Genomic DNA, 8049 nt, shown 5'->3' with positions numbered 1-8049 from the left:
GCCAGGATCAACCATGCAACTGTTGCACATATTCTCCATCTCCCTTCTGTGATGTCATCACACAGACTCATCTGATTGTCTACTTCTTGCTGTGATGAGATTGTATTCACTACGTGGTCTCTGGCTGGCCAGGAAGGTAAAAAAGCCCGAACCAGAAAAAAGGTACTAGTGTAGCAGCATAAACAGAAAGTAATGATAAAGACTGGGAAAATGTAAACATTGATAGGTCTGGGAGAAATTATCTTTGCAAACCCGCCCCCCCTCAAAGTTTTTGTCAGGCCAGATACCAAAATAGGCAAACATCTGATGAAGCCAAACTAAATAGCAACCAGATTTTACTCAATATTTTATTGTTACCATTTTTTAAAAAAATTCAGTAACTGTGTATTGTAATGGCAATGAGTGGCTCTACTAGTTGTTAAAACCCTTCTCGGATCACAAAGAGAGTTTTTTTCCTAAAACGAAATGGTGTGAGAGAGTAGAAGAGAAAGATGAGATGAGATTTTGGGGAGTGGAAAGCTTACAAGAAAAATGAAAGGGGGACTGCCTTGTTAAACATTCTATTTGTTGTGTTTTATAATTTCAAGTGGCACCAAAGCTCATTGATTGATAGCCAGCTGACCGCCATTTCCCCTCACAATGCCTTACTTGGAAAGACACAATATTGTGATAGAGTGCCATTCCAGAGGCATGGGGGGAGGGAGAGAGATAGCCACCCCAGCTAGTGCTCTGTCCTACAAATACTTCTGAAAAATGCTCTTATAGGACCATTGAAGTATGGGACCATTGAAGCAGTGAAGATCATGTCCACTGTCCCCCTGGAAGGGCAGAAACCATTTTGAGATTCAGGGAGGACATCCTCTGAGATCAGTAGGAGGTGATTTGCGAGGATCCTTGCAAGGATTTTACCTGCGATAGCAAGAAGAGAAATACCTCAATAGTTCCCATAATCTGTTCTATCACCCTTCTTAAAAAGGGTGATAGGATCTTAAGGGCATGGATGTTCATTATCCGCCTTGGTTTTTTTCCTTGGAGCCTACACTGAGGAACAATATTAATGGCCAGAGTGGATCGAATTAATTGGTGATCTGTCCAGCAGTCATCGGCACTCATCATGGCCCTACATCATGACGATCTCTGGCATGGATAATTCTATAATCCAGGAGATGCCAGTGTTTTGACCGAGGGTGCTTCCATGATGTTTTAAATTTATTTTTTTGGCGGAAGAGTGTGTTTGTAATAAAAAGATTATGCTCTGCACATTTAGTCCGAAGTAGAATTCCATCCAGGTTACTATTGCCAACTCCTTCTTTCCCAATGGTTTCTGGCCATAAATCAAAATCACGCCCAACTCTTGCATTGAAATAGCCCAAGAGGATAACTTTATCCTCCTCGGGTATCTCTGATAAGATGGTATCCAGTTGATTATAAATTTTTTCCTTGATGTCTTCATCAGTATCTAATGTTGGTGCATAAGCACTTAGAATAGTTGCCTGCTGGTTTTTGTCAAGTTTTAACCAGAAAGTTGAGAGTCGTTCATTAATACCAATAGGAATTTCTGACAAGAGCTTCACAAGATTATTTTTAATAGCAATGCCTACTCCATGTATTTGTCGTTCTTGTTCAGGCAGTCCTTTCCAGAAGAAGGTATAACCTCCTTTTTCTTCCTTCAGTTGTCCTTCTCCTGCTCTTTGAGTTTCTTGGAGTGCTGCTATGTCAATATTAAAATGTCTCAACTCCCTCGTGATGATGGCAGTCCTGTGTTCAGGACGTTCACTATCTGTATGGTCCCGCAATGTCCCTATATTCCATGTTCCAAAGTTCAATTGTCTTTTGCAACCACTAAGTGGTGACCCCACTGGATGCAGTAATCCAGTCAGGGAGAGAGATGAGGCAGACTATGTTTAGGGCACCTTTTCTACCCCATATGGGGTGAGCATAGTGGATCCTGAATAGGACTGCTCAGTCATGGATATAGCTGCCGAACTACTCAATTGCCTTGGTCCTTAGACCAGGACGACTGAGTCTGTATCCACCACCTATGTGCCAGTCCATGACTAGGGGCTTCTGGATTTCACAGTCCTGCCCCTGTCGCCAATCGCCAATTGCCATGGGACTTTTGGTTTGGTTTGGTTGGAAGATGCCTGTGTGTGAATTTGTTTTATGTGGGGAGATTGGCGCACAATGGTCAACACACACTCTTGACAGAAAAAGCCTTTGATCTAATGGCATGGATACCATGATGGTTGGAAGTCTTTTATCTGCTGCAGCCTTCATCCACCTTCACAGCTGTTGTAACATACACATTGTTAATCCTCCACCTGTTCTGCCATTGAGGACATTCTTGGATCGTTCTTTGTCTGGTTCCTTTCCCTTGACCTTATCGCCATGGGTGACCCTGCTGGGAGTACATGACTCCCGATGGCATCGCTCATAGGGTTCATTGGAACACACAATCCCACTCACCACTACAAGGTGACGATCCAGTGAGGGGAGTCAAGTTGATTACGACTTATGATGACCCTATGAATCTTTTTTGGATATATTCATAGGGTTTTCATTGTAAGAGGTATTCAGAGGTGGTTTACCATTGCCTTCCTCTAAGCCTACGGCACCTGGTATTCCCAGGTGGTCTCCCATCCAAGTACTAACCAGGCCTGACCCTGCTTAGCTTCCAAGTTCAGCCGAGATCGGGTGTGTTCAGGCTAGTATGGCCATAGGCAAATGTAGGTATACTGCCTCCTATTTTCTAGAGTGGCTGTTTAACCCTTTTGCTTCATAAGTGTTATATATTGGTTAGGAGATAGTGACTGGTTCATGAACAATGTTAAGCCATAGTTTAGCATTATGTGCATGAGCCTTGGTTCCCCCCTCCTAAATGGCCATGAGGAGATCAGAAACATCCATTTCCATTTTCAGCTAACATTGGTTTATTGTTATGACTGAACCAGGAACTGTGGTTAATGATAACTATAATTTATTGAAACAAGCCAGCATCATTAACCACAGTTTGAAATTTACTTATTTCAATAAGCCATCATTAATGCTAATTAGAGTTTATCTGGGTTTAGACATAACATCAAACCATGGTTACCTGAAAACAGGAGCAAATGCTTGTAATCACCTCATGGCTGCACTAGAGATGAAGGGAAGAGGCGGCACATAAACCTGAGGCTTATTGTGCATGTAATACTAAAGGATGGTTCAGCATTTTGTATGAACACAGCCTATGATACAGGCTGAAAATCCTTGGGTTCTAAGGGAGGGGATTCATTAACTTTTCACTCCTTATTTCTCTTTTTGTTCTTTTTTTTGTTTAAATTCAGAAGGAATCTGTGAATACGATTTCAGACAATTGGGAAATTATTGTAATTTATTATTATTATTATTATTATTATTATTATTATTATTATTATTATTATTATTATTATTATTATTATTATTATTATTATTATAAACTATTTTCCGCCCTTCACCCAAAGGTGGGTTACAACAATTTTAAAACATATAATTAAAAACAACCTAAACAACATAGCTTGTAGAGAAACTGTTAAATGAAATATCTGGTCTGAAGGGATTTTTAGCTGACATTCAATTCCAATTTACAAAAAAAACATTTAGTCTCCAGAACTTTTGGTTTTTAGGGAACTTGATACTCTTTCATCTTCAAATGCGTCAGTAGAGGTTCTCTCTTTAATTTACTGCCAGCTTAATTTGCAGGTTGGCTGGACAAAAAAACCAACATCCCCCTCGTCTGTGGCTCTCCTCTTCTGCTTGATAAGTTGTTGCCATAAAATGTTGGCAGGTGACAAGCCGTGCCTGTTGACGGTGAAACTAACAGCAGCAAGACTAGCCCAGAGTTTCAGTTATTGCTGGAAAGGAAACCTCAGATGTTTACTACTTATTGATAATGGTAGTAAGCCGGCTACTCCACCTAAGAAAGCAGAACATGCCTGTGCTGTCATTCCTGGTCCCATCGTTTTTTGTTCTGTTTCTGTGGCTGCTTCATTTCTGCCATCTAAATATGATAGTAAATGATGGGAATAAATAACAAACCCCAAAAGACAACAAACCAGTTTCTGAGGTTATTGCCATGACAGATACAGATTATTTAAACAGTTTAAATATTTACTGCTTTCCTCAGATCAGAGGCAACTCTTAGAACAGATTGTTCAAGCAGTTAGCTTTTGTCTTAAGAGAACAAGTTCCCAGAAGATTTGGCATTTAGCAATACGTGTTTATCCCCAATAAAGAGGCAGCTGAAGTCTTAATTACTGATTGTGAAGTTTGGCAGAAGGTCTGGATTTTTTTAAATTTTTTAATTAAATTTATATCCCGCCCTTTCTCCCAGTAGAAGCCCAGGGCAGCTATATGACAATCTTTGCACAACAGGTTTTGCAGGTTGTAAGGCGGGGGCATTGTTAAATGGGGGGGTTCGAGGGGTGAGTATATGGACTTTTATACTGAGCCCCAGATTTCCTGCCCTTTCCCCTCTTTAAAAAAAATAAAACAAAAATTACTTTGCTTATATGGCAGCTTTCTCTCTAAAAGTCAGTCTAAATTTGCATCAGCTTTTGTTTGCTGCCCTGGGCTCCTACTGGGAGGAAGGGCAGGATATCAATCAATCAATCAATTTGTGGATGCTGTGTTAAAATGTTTAATGGGGTGTCTTCTTTTGTTTTGGCTGCTGCTAGAATTAAGCTAGCAAAAGGCATTGAAGAAATAACCGTTAACAGAGGGTGAGCCACAATGCGCAGCGGCACAAGGAGCCTGAGTTGTTCCGCACCGTCTCGGTGGGGCTGAAGCAGCTGTACGCCAGCAAGCTGCTGCCACTGGAGTACGGCCATTTCCACGACTTCCACTCGCCCGCGCTGGAGCCCTCCGACTGGGAGAGCAAGCCCACGGTGCTGGTGGTGGGCCAGTACAGCACCAGCAAGACCACCTTCATCCGCCATCTGCTGGAGCAAGACTTCCCCGGCATGTGCATCGGGCCCGAGCCCACCACAGACTCCTTCATCACCATCATGGGCGGGGAGAGCAAGGGTGTCGTCTCAGGCAATGTGCTGGTCGTTGACCCCCGCCAGCCCTTCTGCAAGCTCAACACCTTTGGAAACGACTTCCTCAGCAGATTCATGTGCGCCCAGCTGCCAAGCCCTGTCCTGGACAGCATCAGCATCATTGACACCCCTGGGATCCTGTCTGGAGAGAGGCGATGGAAGAACGGAGTCTAAGCCGAGGGACCAGTGGGGCTTTTTCCATTGAAACTAGAATTTTAATTGGGATTGAGGGTGCCACTTTGGGGTCGAGGAAGATTGAATTGGCTTCTGAGTTTCTTTCCTGGACATTTTTTTCTTAATAATGTTGTTTGTTGTTTAGTTTGATTTTTGTGAATTGTATTGTTTTCATTGATGTATTTTTATACTTATGTTTATCTTTCTTTGTAAGCCGTTTTGAGGGCCTTCGGCCAAAAGGAGGGGTATAAATAAATTTATAATAATAATAATAACAGTTATTTAACACATCTTTTTATACATTTTGAGATATTTAATCATACTTTCTTATGTGCTGTATTTTATACTATATATTATGAAGTATGTTGTGCTATTTGTGCCTTGTATTTTGTACAGTTGATATATTTTGGAAATTGCTGTGGCTGAAGACTGATGCAAATAATCAGACAATTGTAATAAGTAAAAGTATAGGTCACAATCTATGGGTTGGTCATTTTAAAGCACTAGTAATTTCAGAACACAAAATAGGAGATTAATCAAGTTCTAAATGCTATTACACAAAGTAATGATTTATCGCAGTTTTCTTGGCAAAGTTTTAAAAACTCAGATCAAATACATACGTACTTTTAAAAAAATGTAATATATGTAATCAGATGGAAATGTCATATGCAGATTCTAACCTAGATCAGAGGTGACTCAGTTGTGTGTCTTTCTTTAGTTCCAGGGTGTTAACTTTTTAGGGCTGAGGGCCACATTAACCCATGCTCAACCTTCCGGGGCCACATGTCAGAGTGGGTGTGCCCAAAAGTGCAGAAGTGGCATGACCACTTTTTTGTAGTTGTAAAGGACAAAGGGACGCTAACCCCTTGCCTAGAGAATATTGGCAAATACATCTCAGAAATAATCAGGTCTCCTAGCTCTCTTGGTATCAGGTCGGGAATTTTATAAGGCAACCTGCTATTCAAAGACAAGCTCTGAGAGGCCTTACATCATTTGAAGTATTACTGCGGTCCATAGATGACACAGGCAGACTGGTGTCCCATATCTACACACTCCTTCTACACAGAAATATGGACTCTCCAGGTGGTTTGAGGAGAATGTGGGAAATGGAACGGAATACAGAGATTGAGGAAGCAACAAGGTCAACTATGTGGACTAAATTTCCACACAATTCAATATTAGTGACCACAAAGGAACTAATGTTAAAAGTGGTGCAAAAATGGTATCTTACCCTGGTCAAGTTGTCACATGTTAATACAACCATCTCCCCTCTATGCTGGAGAGGATGCTCAGAGAAAGGTTCTTTCCCCCACATGTGGTGGACATGTGTTAAGGTGGCTGAATTTTGGGACTCTGTGTTCACAGAAATAGAAAAAAATCACAAAGCAGGTGATACATAAAACTCCAGAATTAGCCCTGTTAAATCTATTTTTAAACGGAAACCAGACCCTTAAGGATAAACAATTGATTAGGTTTCTTTTAGTTGCAGCCCGGTTATTAACAGCACAATTTGGGAAGAATCTGAAAGGTATATCTATTTCATTGTGGTACAGTAAAGATGGTGACATGGTTGTCCATAGGTGACACAGACAAAGGACTGGTGCCCCATTTCTACACACTTCTTCTACACAGAGATATGTCCATGTCACTCAAAACACTGTATCACCTCTGTGTCATTCATTGGCGATCACTCGTGGCCAAGTAAGATTGTCTTCCAAGATAAGGTCTTTAACGGTGGGTCCGTAAGTGACTGTGGAGGCCAATTCTGGATCCACACAGCCTCCCACAGTGAGGACATAGGATTCCAGATGGAAGATGGTCGCAATGAGGATTTGTTTGATGTGCCTTCCGCTTAGCTCATTTGTCCCTTTCACCCTGTACTCATGCTTCTTCAAAGTCCATAGCACCTTTGATAATGGCCGACCTCCAATTGGGACGCTCATGGGCCAAGGCTTCCCAGTTCTCGATGCTTATGTTACATTTTTTTAGATTAGCTTTGAGAACATCTTTAAACCTCTTTTGCTGTCCACCGATATTCCGTTTTCCATCCTTACGTTGGGAGTAAAGTAGCTGCTTTGGAAGACAGTGATCAGGCATTCAAACAACATGGCCGGTCCAGTGAAATTGATGTTGGAAGATCATTGTTTCAACACTGGTGGACTTTGCTTCTTCCAATATGCTAACATTAGTCCGCCTATCTTCCCAAGTAATTTGCAGAATTTTCCGGAGGCAGCGTTGGTGGAATCTTTCAAGAAGTTTGGAGTGGCGTTTATAGATGGTCCATGTTTCACAGGCATACAGTAAGGTCGGTAGTACAATGGCTTTGTAAATAAGCATTTTGGTCTCCCTGCGAATATCCCGATCCTCGAACACTCTACGCTTCATTTGGGAGAATGCGGTACTCGCAGAGCTCAGACAATGCTGAATTTCAGCATCGATGTCAGCTTTTACAGAGAGAGGGCTGCCAAGATAAGAAAAGTGATCGACATTCTCCAGCATTGCACCATTAAGCTGGATTGATGGTGCTACAGAGGGATTGGTTCGCACTTGCTGATGCAGCACTTTGGTTTTTTTGATGTTAAGTGAGAGGCCAAGCTTTTCATATGCTTCTGCAAAGACATTTAGGATAGTTTGAAGATCTTCCTCTGAATGAGTGGAGACTACATTATCATCAGCATATTGAAGTTGTATGACAGAGGTTGTAATTACCTTACTTTTTGCTTTCAGCCTACTGAGATTAAAAAGATTTCCATCTGTTTGATATGTGATTTCTACGCCAGCGGGAAGTTTCCCTTCAAGAAGGTGTAGAATCATGGCA

General features: G+C 41.5%; 1 non-coding gene across 1 annotated transcript; it reads right to left on the bottom strand.

Moving 5' to 3' along the window:
• Positions 1-2603: 2603 nt before the first annotated feature.
• Positions 2604-2722, bottom strand: LOC133378502 (5S ribosomal RNA). Its single transcript, XR_009761042.1, has one exon. It is a non-coding gene; the product is annotated as a 5S ribosomal RNA (ribosomal RNA).
• Positions 2723-8049: the final 5327 nt, after the last annotated feature.

Source organism: Rhineura floridana, chromosome 2 (assembly GCF_030035675.1).
Source record: "Rhineura floridana isolate rRhiFlo1 chromosome 2, rRhiFlo1.hap2, whole genome shotgun sequence".
Classification (NCBI taxonomy): domain Eukaryota; kingdom Metazoa; phylum Chordata; class Lepidosauria; order Squamata; family Rhineuridae; genus Rhineura; species Rhineura floridana.
The sequence above is the reverse complement of the archived record's forward strand: the minus strand, read 5'-3'. Positions and strand labels throughout refer to the sequence as shown.